The sequence below is a fragment of the Cupressus sempervirens genome, chromosome 4 (assembly GCF_028749045.1).
Source record: "Cupressus sempervirens isolate cs-2001-9-10 chromosome 4, ASM2874904v1, whole genome shotgun sequence".
Lineage (NCBI taxonomy): Eukaryota > Viridiplantae > Streptophyta > Pinopsida > Cupressales > Cupressaceae > Cupressus > Cupressus sempervirens.
Window position 1 is genome coordinate 632898076 of NC_143121.1, and position 16691 is coordinate 632914766.

Here is a 16691-nt window from a genome sequence, read left to right on the forward strand (position 1 = left end):
TTCATAACTTCTAAGTCTCCATGAATTCTCTGTTTACACATGCAAACTTCTCTATATTTCTCCTTCAATCCTTTACACTCTCATAGATAGTTTAAGGTTTCATCCTCCTTAAGAAGACTAGGAGACTTAGGCTTAGGTATGAATCTATGATTGAGATTCATTTATATTTCTGTTTAAACTTCCCCATTTTCTTATTAGCTACATGTAATTGCATAGGGAATCCAAATAGAGATTCGTCCTTATCTCCAAAAGATTGTAATCTATCCTTAAGTCAGATCACAAATGATTTACATAGTTTTTTGTGCCATTTCAAAAAAATATGTCCAAACTATGTCACTCAACATATGAAGTCACTGATGCTTGGCATGCATTGTATTTCTACTCTAACTTAGCACCTGCATTGGTCAGCATCCATTGTTTACTTGGCTCCCGAATCACTCAGCATGGTCTATCTGCTCAACACTTGAGTTACTTGGCACATGAGTGACTCAGCACGGTCTAATGTTTATATGTTGTGCTCGACATGTATTATTAGTTTGTCATGAACTAAGTAAATTGCTTAAGTGTGTTGATACTCACTTGTCGAAACCAATCTGAGATCAACAATAATTGCTCAAATTATTTGATTGATTCACTTGGTTTATTGAAACTTTCAACAAATTCATTTTCCCTTTTTAAGTTATTGCGTGATTGCTCATTTTGCAACTTTAAATTTTTTATCTCAGTGTCCTTGATATTCAATTCATAGTTGGCATTCATCATTTGACTCAAAGTATCCAATTGCATGTTAGAAATCTTGGTTAGCTCTGATAATTTCTCTTCCAGTCTATTGCTTAAAATGCCATTGTCTTCTTCAATCATGGCTTTGTCTTTCATAGCTTTCTTATTTTGTTTAGTCACTTCACATAGTAGTATGGCTTGTGATTCTTTCTCTAACTTGAGATTTCTTATTTCCTTAGCTTGCACTCTGTTCTTTTCCATTATATCTACAATTGTTGCATCAAATTTATTGGAGTCTCCATCAAAAAATAGCTTAGTGGTGTCTATCTCTCTGTATTGTGTGTCATTCTCCTCAATAGCAATTTCCTTCCTTCTCTTCAAAGATTTCTTGAAATCTTCTCTTTCTTCATTTAGTTGATGTAGAGTGAGTTGTATTTCAATACCCTGATTTTCAATGATCTTTCCCAACTTGTAGACTTCCATTTTCAAGATCTTTCCTCAAAGCTACAAAGCTTCTCTTTTAGAGAAAAAATCTTTGATAATGATTTTTGGAATTACAATAGGAAACATAAACTTCTGAGAGTGGGGGTGAATCAGTAGTTTAAACTTTGATCCATAAAAACATTCACCACACATCCATCTCATATATTCAATAAGTAAACTGAAATATTATGTAAAGCATGTATATCTAAAATATGTAAACAAGTAAACATTTACACATGTATGACACTAGATATGATTACTCAAAAACCCTCCAATGAGAAGGTAAAACTGGGGTGGGGATGACACCCACAAATCTTCACTACTACAGTAATAAAGTGTATCCAATAAAGGTTACAATGTTTGATCATGAGAAATGATCTACCCTGTGAAAGTCTTTCCCTATTAAAGGCTTAAAAAGACTATTAGGTCTTGCCCTATTAAAGGATTTTAGCATCTTGTTAAAAGTGTGCCTTGTTAAAGGACTTCAACTCACAATTAAGTAAGCACCTTGTTAGAGGATTTCAATACAACCTGTTAGGACTACTCTCTTAAGATATTTGACTTATTTAGCAATGATCTTGCAGTTAGCACTTGGTTGATTGATGATAGATCACCTCCAAAATAATGTACTCTTGATCCTTCTTGATTAGATATTTCTCTGCTATATGTTATTTCCTTCCTTTGTTCTCCTTTAACTACTTATGTAATGAAATTTTAGTTCACAATTCCTTAGCCATAATGAATGCTCTTTTTGTGCATTTAGACTTCTCTATTCACTCCTTCCACACACCTTAGAAAGTTTAGGGCTTTTCCTCCTTAAGAAGACATAGGTGACTTAGGTTTAGGTACAAATCAACAGCTGTGATTCATCCATTTTGCCACTTAAACCTTCTCTTTACCTGATTGGTAGCATGCAATTCGTAGGGATTCCAACTTAAGATTCGTGCTTATCTCCAAAATATCATAATTCAATCTTTAAGTTGGTTCAAAAATAGTTTACATAGTAGTTTGTGCCATTACAAACAACTATGAAAAACTATCTTACTTGGAATTTGAAGTCTTTAATATTGACATATGCTAATTTCTATACTATGACTCAGCATCTAAATGACTTAACATGTACTACTTGCTTAGCTCCTATATCACTTGACATACACTGTCTGCTCAGCAAGCTCTATCATATACATATGATCAACATACACTATTTGACATTTGTGCCATTACAAACAACTATGAAAAACTATCTTACTTGGAATTTGAAGTCTTTGATACTTGACATATGCTAATTTCTATACTATGACTCAGCATCTAAATGACTTAACATGTACTACTTGCTTAGCTCTTGTATCACTTGACATACACTGTCTTCTCAGCAAGCTCTATCATATACATATGATCAACATACACTATTTGACTTAAGTGTGTAGACATTCACTAGTCAAAACCAATTTGAGATCAATAGAAGTATGGTTTTGATTGGAAGAATATCTCATATCAGAGATGAAAACAAGGTAAAGAGAACATTTTCTTGAGTAGGCATAAAAAAGGTTGCATGTGAGGATACAATCATATCTTCTAATTGCTTGGAATGAATTGAAGAGTCATACCAAGTTAGTAGTGCACACCAAAGTTAGAGAATTTTTCAATTGATGTTTAAAAAAAAACCAATAAATAAAAATATATGATACTATTTTCATATTTTGAAGGTTGAGTGTGTCTCTTTTTGGATTTTCTAATAAAAATAGTTGATAAAAAAGATATTTATTTTATTTTAAAGTTAAATAAGAAGGACTAATAAAACCTTCTTAGTTTTGGTGCCTAAAATTCAATCCCTCAATACGGTTTATAACATGTTTTCCAAGGTGTTGATCAATAGAATTAAACCCTTCTTGGATAAGGTTATTAAGAGTCCCTAGAAGGGGTATGTCCCAGGTTGAAAATTTTTGGACACTATGATTTCCACCCTGTCCACTTCATGGAGAAAATTTGAGCATGGCTCTAAAGCTTATGAAAAAGTCAATTGGACCTTCCTTTATGAAGTACTAGAACAAGTTGGGTGCATAAGGGATATTGTGAACCTAATAAAAATGATGGTGGAAACCACTCAGTTTGAGGTTCTGCTCAATGGGAAACCTTGGGGAAACTTTGAGGTGGGTAGAGATTTAAGACAAGGGGACCGTCTTTCCCCCTACCTCTTTATCATGGTGGCTGAAGTGTTACAGAGAGCAGTTTGCAGATTGGCTATGTCATGTGACTTAAAAGGTATTCAATGAGCTACACACTGATGCCTAAGGTTATCCATCAATTTGTGGATGATACCTTCCTCTTCGGTGAATCCTCAATATAGGAAGCTAAAGCATGGAGGAATCTCCTCTCCAACTATGAGAATCACTCATGTCAGCAAATTAATCTAGCTAAAAGAAAGATATATTTTCCAATACCTCTAAGGTTTTGTAGGTAAAGATCAAAATTATCCTTGGTTGTCAATTAGACAACCTCCTGGGCATATACCTTGGGCTCTCTCTAACCATGAAAGAGGTCTCAACCAATTATTGGAACACTGCCCTGGAGAGAATGCAAAAGAAGCTTGTTGGGAGGAGGGGCAAGTTTCTTAGCAATGCAAGAAAACTAAAACTCCTAGGTACGGTGCTCTAGGGAATTCCAATCTAATTTCTCTCAATTTTCAAGATCAGCCAATACATGGTAGAAAAATTTGAAAGAGTGCAAAGGAACTTCCCTTGGTCTAGCACTGAGGAGAAGAATAAATGGAGTCTTGTGAATTGGGAGACTATGTGAAAACCAAAGGATAATGGGGTTTTGGGTATAAGAAGAATGGCTAATATGAATAAGCCCCTACTCACAAAAGTGGGGTGGAGACAGGTGGAAAATTAAACCAATTGGGGAAGAATTATGAAGGCTAAGTACCTTGCCAACACCCACTTTAGATATAACCTCCTCAATAATGATTTTCCTAGTGGGTCTAAGATCTAGAATAGCCTCCTCAAAAATAGAGCCCTTCTAAGAAAAGGTGTGAGATGGTTGGTTGGGAATGGGAAAAGAATCAGATTCTGGGAAGATAACTAGATAGGGGGAAAACCTCTCAATTACAACAAATTCAGTGGCCTGTAGGAACCTCTAAAAAGAATGATGGGGATGAGGGTGGTGGACTATATCAATGACATAGGAAATAGAAAGAATTATCCACTTTGGATATACCAAATAGTGAGGACTCCCTAATCAAAGGGCTAGAGGATCTAATCTACCACTATGTTCTGCCTATGCATGAACATAAGGATGAGGTGGTGTGGGATAGGTAGATGAATGGTGATTTCTTAGTCAAGTCTGCCTACCATCTCATCTTTGAAAATGATCAGACCATGATAAGTTGGATAAAGATATGGATTAGTCAGTTAATGCCAAAAGTGAACTTCTTTTGGTGGATGGTGATGCATGGCAAAATCCTCACAATTGATAACCTTCAAAGATGAGGCTTACCAATCACCAACAGATGTTATCTACGCAGGAAGGAAGAAGAATGTATAACCCACCTCTTTGTATAATGTCCCTATACCCTTAAGGTCTAGTCCTACATCTAGAAAAAATTCCCAATTGATTGGGTCATGAATTGAGGAATGGAGCAATTCATGGAGAACTAGAGTTGCTCATTCTACCATCCCTGCCTCAAAATCCTTTAGGTTCTCCTCCCACCACATGTTTCCTGGGGAATTTGGAAGGAGAGAAATAATAGGGTCTTTCATGAGGAGGAGAGGGGTGAGGAGATTATGGAAGAGATTCTGGGCAAGCTCATAACTGAGAATGTTATGGCTGCTAAAGTTAGATTGCCACAAAAACCCCTGAGTAGAAAAGATGAGTATATTGCTAAGAGATAGAATATTCTTCCCATTTTCCATAATTTTGACAACTTAAAGGTGGTTTCTAGAAGAAATACATCTTGGAACCCCCCACTAGCCCCAATATCAAACTAAATTTTGATGGGGCAACACATAACAGGCTTGCGATAGTGGGTGGTGCGCTACGGGACAAGAAAGGTGATCTGCTAGTTGTCTACTCAGGAAGTTTGGGTCAAGGAACCAAGAATGTGGTGGAAGCCACCATCTTACTATGGGGGCTAAAAATCATGATGGAAATGAAGGTCAAAAGACTTTCCATTGATAGGGACTCAAAACTCATCATTAATTTGGTTCAAGGTCAGGCTCAACTTGGTTGGCCACTGAGGCACATCCTAGGGGACACATGGCATTATCTTATGAAACAAGATCATTATAATTTACAACACACTTACAAGGAAGGCAATGTGGTGGCAGATTCCTTGGCTAGGTGTGCTTTTAATTTCATGAACATTAAAAATTGGAGGGGTACGAAATTACTACCCAAGAATGTGCACTCCCTCATTTACAAGGAAAAGACCCCACTAAATCAGGTTAGATGACTCTCCAACTTTGGAAAATGGACATTTTTGGTGGGATTTCTATTATTATGATTGCTAAGGTTGTCATAATATTGACAAGATAGCTTGAAAAGGGAAATATATTGATTGCATCATGAAAAGGCATGGAAAAGGTGAATTAATGAACAACACAAGCTTTATAATTAATGCCATCATTATTTGGTGTTATGGCATGATCAAGGGAAAAGTGCTCATTAATACCAAGGCTAGATCATTATGGTATTACATACAAAATCCTCATACTCCCCGTAATGATACCACTAATTGGCTTGTACATTGTAATCACAAGCTCATGAAGAACAAAAATGAAAGATTTTATCCACTGGTTGTTCTATTTTTAGGCCTGCCTTGGCAATTTTTTGGGTGTAAATGAGAATTACTGAGATTGGAAGGAGATATGGTTGAGGCTGCCATGGGTGGGGACCTAAATAGGTTTGAGCCCAAAAAATTGGAGGACTTGTCAAAGAGGTAGGCAACTTGGATTATGCTTAAGGAGGGTTTGTCCCCTACATGTAGGTCATGGCAGGGTATAATGAAAATTGTTCGCAACAGTTCATCGCTACCTAGAAGGATAGGTGAGTGACCATTAATGGCATTTCTTTTCAAGTGAATGAAGAATATATTGCTATGGCAATGAGTTTAGAGATGAAGGGATGAAAATGGCATAAAATCATGAAGGTGGTGGATGAGGTGAGCCTGTCTAGTTTTTTCAAAGATTATGAGGCCCCTAACCAGTACCGGGGAGGATTTAGGAGAGAAAAACTTTTGGAGCCCTAGGATGATGTCTATTTGATGATAATGAAGTATTTGATGCTAGAGGGTAGGCACAATGTGTATGACTTCTATCATTTCCCTCTTCTTAACCATTTTCACAATAGGAAATTTGTTAGTATTCCTTTCTTCCTATTGCATGCCCTTGAGGACACTGTCATTGATTTTAGAGAAAAGAAAAAAAAAGGGGCCAATTTCACCATTCTCCACTAAAGCTCATGTTCTGCCTCTTCCAATTTCACCTGGCCCTCTACCCTCCTCATGTGATTTTATTGATAACATCCTCCCCTCTAGGCCCCCCCTACATTTGGAATTTACTAGTGGTAGCCAAAGCCTCACTCCTCAACCCTCTTCTAGCCAAATCCCTACTAAGGGAAGGAAAAAAAAAAATTGACCCTTGAGCTAGAGCCCAATAAAAGAATTAAAATGGACAAGAGGGTGGAGGTTGAAATTGGTGACTTTGATGAGGAAATTAGTGGGAGTAGAACAAGGTCAAGAAGAATTTCTAATACATGAGGTCAATACAAACAAATGGCCAGTCGCTCTCAAGAAGAGGAAGAGGATGATACCAACTCTAAGGAGAGAGACAAGAATTTGGGGGATGGTATGGATAAGGGGAAAGAGTAGACAGATAAAGAAGTAGAGAAATGGGATGACACCCTTGATGGTACCTGGGACTTTGAGGTAGACAACACTACTAAGGACCCCTCCCCCGATCCCACACTTCTCTGCCACCATCACCCTACCTTCCATTGTCAACCAAGAGCACCCTATTGCCTCCCCCAACACTATTTCCTCCCTAGTTGGTAAAGAGGGCCAGGAGAAACTGATGGGCCATGCTAACATTTCTAATGTGTAGGTTAAGTAGAACCCCCTGGAGAATTCTAATAGGACCCTAAAGCTAGAAACCAAGGAGAATGAACCTGTTACCCACAAGGAACACAAGGAGTTGATGGACAGGTGCATGGCATTGGAAGAGGGATTCAACCTTTTCTCCAAGTTCACTCTAAAAGTGACACACATAGTGGCTATCACTCTTCAATTTTTGGCTAATGACTAAAACCTTGGAAAGGAGAACACGAAGCTTCTTTATATCTTCCTCGCCGATGACTAGGCCAAGGTTCTTGTGGCTAGGAAGGGAAAGAAGAAAGAGGCTAGTTAATGGCTTTCTGATTTTTGCTATTTTTTTTGTACTCTTCTGGTCTCTCTCCATCTACTATTGATGGTTTTGTTTTTTATGTTGAAATTGTTTGTGGATTGTAGGTGGTATGATGCGATGACCACCTACATGTAGTTTGTTAATTGTTAAACTCCACTAGTTTTACAAGTAGGATTACTAGTAACTCTATTTTTTGGTATACTATTTTTTATGTTTTTGATATGAACAATTAGGGGGTTTGTTTGGTTGTTTGTTGGTTTCCAACAATTTTTTTGTGGTTGATCCACCATTGTTGTAAATAGCCAACCCCCTAGTTTTTGGTTGCTTTTATATCAAAAAATTACATGGATTGTTATGTCAATCTATATGTTTTTAGCCACTATGTGCATGATGGTAAGGCTAGATTGAACCCAAATAACACCAATTTTTTTTCCCAAGGATGGATCCCTCAAATTTTAGACTAAACCTATTATATATTTGGATCATTGATTCCATGTTGGATTTATTTACTCAATTCTAGAAGCCTAGTAATTAGCTACAAGAAATCCACTTGTCACAAATAGAGATCACAAACAAGATTGATTTTTTCAACAACCTGAGAATTTGTATTAATACATAAAAAATAAACTATTACAATGGAAGAATGAATGGTTATAAAAGTATTAAGATGAAATCCTTGATGCAAATTCCCTAAAAAGATTGAATTATAGCATGACAAGTATCTTAATCATATGAATCGATACAACTTTAGATGTAATTAGTTCAATCTAAATATAAAGATGCAATCTTGAATTCAACTTAAATGTAATAAAGTAATATATGACTATAGAATTAGTTAGAAGATTATTTTAATTACTCTAACACCTCTCACATACATCCAAGATGAAAAATACATGATAAAGAGTATCAACTCAAAAGGGATGATTCCATTCCTCATATGAAGAGAGAATGATAAACAATTATAAACAATAAATGAATACAAATATTAAGAACACGTGTTTGAGACATTTTTTTCCCTAACAATTCTTAAACTAGTGCTATGTCTAGATAACAAAATCTTTAATAAAGATGAAGACCCCCTCCTAGTGTGAACGGTCGACATTTTGTTTTAATAAACACTAAACACTCCTTGAAATTATGCTCTATATAAAATCGAGGATAGGCTACCCATTTGAACTCGAATGATTTTAAACTCCTAACATGCTTGAGCATCACGATGACTACACTATAATTGCTTAACAAAATTATCTAAAAGCCAATTATCATTGAATGTAAACAATAACTATGTCTTATTCAACTTGTTTAAATTAAAAGATAAAACCATAAATAGGAGATATAACTACTTGGACTAAAGATGTATTTTTTAATTAGTTGTTGTTGTTGACTTTGATATATTTTATTTTTATTATTAATTAATTTATAAAATATGAAGATATAAATAATTTTAAAATGGTTGGAACATAACACACATAAATTTAAAGATAAAGTTTAGAAATTATAATAATTAAATAAATAAATATTGAATTATTTTTACAGTAAAAAAAAAATTAAATACATATGTTCTTTTATTGAATTTTTTATCCATGACATATTAAAATCAGTTTCTTTTACTTTACATTTAATGATTTCTATTATTAAAAAAATAAACTCCTTCATTTTTTATTATAAATTTTTAATCTTTCATTACATTTTTTACAATATGAAAAAATTATGTTAATTCAAATTTTTTTATTTATATTTATATTATTAATATTTTTAAATAGATTATTATTAATATTAATATTTTTAAATTTTTTTAAAGTTATTAAAAACAAGTTTCGGTTATATTTGCATTGAAGATTTCACTTTATTTTTTAACTTTCTCAATTTGGTTTGACTTATACCTTTATTTATTTGATTATTTATATTATTTTAGAAATACAACTTTAAAATAAATATATTATCATCCACTTAATTAAAAAATGGTTCTATATCACTCTTACTTATTTACATTTAGCTTCTCTCTTATTTATTAATTAATTATTGTGAATCATGTTTATCAATGTTTGAGATCATTTTATAGTTTGTATTAGGATGGTTTTAGAGTTTAGGACTATAATTATAGGTAGGGTTAGTTTTCACATGATGGTTAGTATCATGATTATGGTTAGAATTTAGGTTTTGATTAGTGTTAAATTCATGACTAGGGTTATAGATACAATCATGGTTAAGGTTGAGGTTTACATCATTGTTAATTTATCATTAGAGTCAGGATTAGGGTTAAGGATGATAATTAGGGTTAATATTAGAGTTAAGTTTGGTGTTAGAGTTGTCAATAGAGTTTAGAATTTAGGGTTACAATTATGGTCAACCTATGATGTTAAATCATGGCTAGCATTATAAATAGGATTTCATTTAGGGTTAAAGCTGTGGCTATGTTTCATTTTAGATTTAGGGTTATTGTTAGTATAATAGTTGAAGCCATAATTTTTTAATTAGGATTAGGTTTAAGATAATAGTTTACATTTATGTCATGATTAGCATTAGAGTGTAGGTTATGATGGTTAAACTTGGTGTTTGAATTAAGACCAAGGTTAAGTGGATGTATAACTATTCAAATATTTTTCATAAATATTACTGACTAAATAGTTTTCTTATTGGTCTTATTTCTTCCACAAATATATGCAAAAAAATTAGACCAAATTTTTAACCCTAAATAACCTTAGATATCTATTTTCCATAACTATTGCACCTTAAAGTGTGATTGCTAGTTTATCATATCTATAAATATATCAATTATTAATTTTTTGATAGGTAAATAATGAAGTTGGGCCTACTCCCATGAAAAACTAGCATTAATAATGTTTGTGTTTGGGTTATTAATGCAACCAAAAAACCATTACACCAAAAGGTGATCCCTTCAAAAATCAATTGAGTGAACCTCCTTAGCACCCCATCAATAAATATGGTGATTGAGCAGGTATATGGGGGTTTGGAGGACAAAAGTAAAGTTTCAAAGAAAGGAAAAGAGAAAGACTTAGAAGGTGTGGAGGTAGCTAGAGTGCTTTGTTGGAGTGAAGATGTTGCCCAAGGTTCTAAGAGGGTGGAAATAACCAGTACATTGTTGGGACACTTGAGGATGTTGAGGGGACATGGAAAACACAAAGAAGGCAGACAAGAGTATTAAAAAAACCTAAGGTGGAGAAAGAGTTGAACATAGATGTGGAGAAATCTGGGAAATAGAGTAGAAGAATGAAGTAGATATCAAGGGAGATGGTTAGTGGCAGGTAACCAACCCTAGAGTCTATGACAAAAGGTAGAAAATTATCATTCTATCATGGAATATGAGGGGGTTGAATAGCCCACAAAAATAGTTTTCCCTCAAGAAACTATTGTCTAACATGAAAGTTGATATCCTTATGATCTAGGAAGTTAAAATGACTATGTCTAACCTTGAATGTATTGCTAGTTATATTTGGCTAGGTGTTGATTTTTGTTATAGTGAAGTGAAGGGAGTGTTCGGAGGTGTGGCCACTTTTTAGAACCCAAGTGCTAGTAAAGGAAGTTTCATACATTGTTCTATTAACTATTTTATTACCAAACATAGGAAGGATGACACGATCTAGAACATTATTAATGTGTATGCCCCAAACTCAAGACAAGGAAGAAGCCATCTCTAAGAGGAGTTGTCTGTCTTCCTCTCTCATAATAAATATACCTTATGTATGGGACATTTTAATTCTCCAATATACCCCTCAAAGAAGGTTGGAAAAATGGTGGATTTTAATGAAAGTATGAAGGACTTTGCTAAATTCATCAATAAAAATCATTTAATTAATATGGAGATGCATGGAGTGAAGTTCACTTGGTCAAACAATAGGAAGGGAGTTGACCTTATCCAAGTCAAACTTGATAGACTTTTGGTCTTGATTGGCTGGGAGGGTTTGACTTCTTCCTCTCTCACAGGATTACCCAAGACAGTCTTGGATCATGCTTCCATCCTTTTTAATTGGAAAGAAGTATCTCAAGGGGGCCCAAGACCTTTTAAATTTGACATAATGTGGCAATCTCATCCTGACTTTACTGCTTGGGTGGTGCAGTGGTGGGGAATTAATGTGAAAGGAACTACAATGTATAGACTCTCAAACTGGACAATATTAGAAGGAATGTCTGACCTGGGCAAAAAAGATACTTTGGGAATATATTTAAGACTAAGAAGGGGATAGAAGGGAAGTTAGAGGAGCTCCAAAAAGTTATGGGGGAAGGCTTAGCCTCTAAAGATATGATCCTGGAAGAGGAAAACTATAGGAAGGTTTGGAAAGATATGATGATTAGAGAGGAGATCTTTTGGAAGCAAAAATCAAGGGTTTTATGGCTCAAGCTAGGGGATAGGAATAGTGCTTTTTTTCATAGATCAACATCCATCCATAAAAGGAGAAACACTATTGATGTTGTCAAAGATGATAATGATGTAAAGCTTACAAAAACTAAAAAGATAGGTAGTTGGGCTACTGCTTACTTCAAGAACTCTTATAAAGAGGAGCATAGAAATGTCAATGAGGAGGATAGACGATGGTTGATTAATTCCATACCAACTATGATCTCAGTGGAGGAGAATGAGGAACTAACATAGTTAGTCACTGAGGAGGAAGTTCACAAAGCTTTTTTCTCTATCAAAGCCTATAAATCCCTAGGCCCTGATGGATTTCCCCCAAATTTCTCCCAACACTTCTAGGAAATGATTAAATTGGATCTTCTCTGGGTTGCCTGTGACTTTTTCAGAATTGGGAAGCTTCTCAAGAAACTCAATAAAATCCTTATTACCTTACTCCCTAATGTTAAGGATCCAAGGTCCCTCTCTAATTTTAGGCCGATTAGCCTTTGTAACACTACTTATAAGAATTTATCTAAAATTATGGTGAATGGGTTAAAACTACTGCTACATAAATTTATTGGGAAAATCCAAAATGGGTTTGCTCCAGGACATAAAATCCTTGATGCGGCCATAACTACTCATAAGGTTCTTCATTCTATGGAGAAGAGTGATAATCTAGGTATAGCTTTGAAACTCAATATCTCAAAAGCTTATGATAGGATCGACTGGACCTTCTTGTATAAAGCTATGGTTAAAATTGGTTTTAGTCAAAAGGTTATAAGAATGGTTAAACCAATGATAGAGACTATTAATCATTTGATACTAGTGAATGGTTTGCCTTGGGGAAACTTTGGAGGAGAGAGGGGATTAAGAGAGGGAGGCCTTATCTCTCCTTACTTGTTTATTATGGTGGCAGAAGTGTTGGGTAGGAATTTCTTGAGAAAGATGGAAGGGGGGAGAGATCAAACGTATTAAGCCTACTTCCATGCTTCTACCAGAGGTGATAAAACAATTTGTGGATGGAACTTTCCTAAGTGGGGAATCCTCTATGGGGGAAGCTAAGGCTTGGAAATTTTTCCTAGAGGTTTATGCAATTGATACAAGATAGAAAATTAATTTGGATAAAAGTAAGGTGTTCTTCTTTAACACTCTTCTAGATATACATCAGAGGATCATAAATATTTTGGGGTGTAATATTTCCTTGCTCCACAAGAAATATTTGGGGCTCCCTTTGACTGTGAAAGATGTAAGCAATAACTTTTAAAATACCATCCTACAAAAAATGGAAAAGAAGTTGATCGGGTGGAAAGGTAAAACCCTGAGTAGTGTGGGTAAGTTTCAACTTTTGGTTTCATCCCTTCAAGTTCATACTATGTATTTCCTCTCTCTAATCAAAATCACTCAAGGCATGGTAGATAAATTGGAGAAAATCCAAAGAAATTTCCTTTGGTCAAGAGGAAGTGAGAAGAATAGGTTAAGCTTGGTTAGCTGGGACACAATTTGTAAACCTAAGAGTAGAGGAGGCTTGGGAGTTAGAAAGATATCTTATTTGAATAATGTGCTCCTTGCAAAGGTGGGGTGGAATTTGATGAAGGAGGAGGACAATTGGTGTAAAATTTTGAAAGCCAAGTATCTAGGAAATTTGAATTTCTCTCACTACATCTAGAGAAATGATCTTTTGATGGGATCTAAGGTTTGGGGTAATATACTTAGAAATAGAAGTCTTTTGAGAGAAGTTCTAAGGTGGTTGGTGGGGGATGGCAATCAGGTTAATTTCTGGGAGGATACATGGCTTGCTAAAAAACCTCTAACTAGAACAAACTATGGGTCCCTTCGAGATCACCTACAGGAATAGGTGAAGAATAAGGTTGTCAATTTTATTGGCCCAAGGAGGAAGTGGAAAAAGCTTGAATTGCAAAAAAAATAACTTTGATGATGGGGATCTATTTGAGGAGCTAAATATCCTCCTTGAAGATTATAAAATCCTAGGAGTGGCCTAGAATGATACATTTGTATGGAAGGCTACCTTAACAGGGGAGTTCTCTATCAGATCTGCTTACAAATTAATGTTTGATAATTCCTTAGAGCCTAATTACTGGGGAATATATATGGGAAATTACTGGGGAAATTAATGTTTGATAATGCCTTTGATCCTAAAAATTAATATTTTCTAGTGGACTACCATTCATGGGAAAATCGTCACTATTGATAATCTCATGAAAAGGAGATTCCAATTATCCAACAGATGTTATTTGTATAAGAAAGTAGAGGACAATATTACCCATATGTTCCTTGATTGTAATTATGCTTCTAATGTTTGGGGGAGGCTATTATAGAAATTGGATTTGAATTTGGTGTTTAATAAGGGAGGATATTATTAAGAGTTGGAAAGGCCCTTTAACCCACCCCCTCCTTATCCAAATGTGGAAGGTAATCCCCCCCATGTCTGCTAGGGTATCTAGAAGGAGAGAAATAGTATGGCATTTGGGAATAAAGAGAGAAGTGAGGAGGTTGTTGTGGTCATGATCTACAAACTTCTGGTAAAACATATGAAGATTTGTAGGTGGAGGAAACCAGCTATCCCCCCTAATCAGTTGGAAATTAGGTTTGCCAAGTGTTGGAGTTTTGAAGAGGGGATCATGGAGATTAATAATTTCAATTTGTTGGTAAGGAAAAGGACATGATGGAAACCCTCACGAGAGAACTAGGTTAAGCTCAACTTTGATGATGCTATTAGAAAGGAGGGATCAGTTGGTGGAGGTATAGTCAAAGACAACAAGGGCAGGATGCTCTTGGCCTATCCCAGATATTTGGGGAAGTGTCCAAAAATATTGTGAAAGCTATGACTCTATTTTGGGGTCTAAAAATGGTGATCAATGTTGGATGGGAAAACATGGAGATTGAAGGTGACTCAAAAATTATTATTGAGACTATAAAAGACATCATGAATAAAGGTTGGGCAATTAAAAAAATTGTACAAGACATTAGACAATTGTTAATTATTTTACAAAGATTTTAATTGCATCATATTTTTTGGGAGGGAAATGAGGTGGCCAATGGGATGGTGGTATTAGGTCTAAATGTGAAGGACTTACGATGTTGGAGGGAATTTAAAGCCTTACCAAACTTGGTAAGAGATTTAGTAAAGAAAGAAATTAAGCATGACTAAGTCTAGCTAGAGGATCCTCTTTAATTATAGTGACTTGTCTCTGAGTTGGCAGAAGGGACATAATTATTATGGACAAATGGAAAGAAGTAGTGGAATAGGTACTTGTGATAATAAATTTGCATGGTCTAAAAAGGAAAGAATATCAAAGTTTGAGATGAGAAAATTTTTAATGATTTTTTTGTGCGAGTCCTTGTAGTTTGCAATGAGAAAAAGTTCAAATTTTAAATGGTTTGGGCTTATTGGGAATGATGGAAAAGACTAGAGTAGGGGTAGAGGTGGTCAACACATGACAATTATGTCTAGATAGGACATGGCTATTATTATCAATAAAGGCCTTTATGTATGCTTAAGGACCACCATTTTTTTGCCTAAGTGTGGATATATTCTAAGTAATTGCCTCTGGGTTTGGGAGAAGGAGAGAGTTTTAGGGAAAATTGCAAAGATGGGGGGTGATCTTCTACGAATTGAGCCTTATATGATAGAGGATAGCGCTAGGAAGCCATTGGTTTGGTACATGCTAAAGCTGGGAGAATTTATCCCATTCATGGAGGTGCTAAATGAGTATGATGAGAGTTGTTCCCTGTAGTTTGTTAATTCTTGGGAGGATGGCAGAGTCATGATCAAAGGTGTCTCATTTCATATTTCAGAGGAAGTTATCTCTCTGGTGATGGGACTTTGTATGAGGGGAAGGAAACGGAAAAAAGTGACAAGGGTGGTTGATGAAACAAATTTGAATTGTTTCTTCCTGGAGGGTGAGGAACCTATTTGGCATAGAGGTGAGTTTATGAGGGAGAAGCTCCTAGAGCCTTGGAATGAAGTTTCCTAGTGTTGATGAAGTACTTAATGATGTAAGGGATGTATGGTGTCTATTATTATTATCATTTCCCTCTTCTAAACCATTTTCAACACAGTGATTTTATTTCCATTTTGTTCTTTCTATTACATGATTTACTTGATATGATTGTTGATGTTAAGGAAAAAATGAGGAAGGGAGTTAATTATACCATTCTACATCAATGGTTGATGTTCTATCTCTATCAATTCCACCTTGCTTTGGTCCCCCCCTAGGATTGCTGAGATTGACATCCTTGCTCCCCCCAACCCCCTACCCCAACAAATCCCCCTTAGGATCATTGGCCCCAAAGCCCCTACCCCATAGCCTTTTCCTAGTGGGTCCCCTATTGAGATGAAGCTCTCCCCCCTAGGTGGAAAAGGGAAGCTTAAGAAAGGAAAAGAGAAGGAACTAGAGGAATTGGAGGATGAGGTCGAGGAGGTTTACAAAATCCAATGGTAAAAGGAAGCTGAGATCTAGGGCCTCGTAAGAGGAGGATTTAGATTTGGAGGAGATGGGCCACTCTAAATAAAGGATTAAATAGAAGGTTTCAAATTTTGGTGGGGGGAATATGGAGGAGGAAGAAGTGGAGGTTTCTAATTCCTCAAGGTCTGGCTCAAGAGATGTGATTAAAGGGAGGAAAGAGATGACACATGTTTCAGCCACCATTGGTTTGGGATGTGTGGACCTAACTCGAGACCAATTCCTTGATACTATGGATAGAGTGCCATCCCC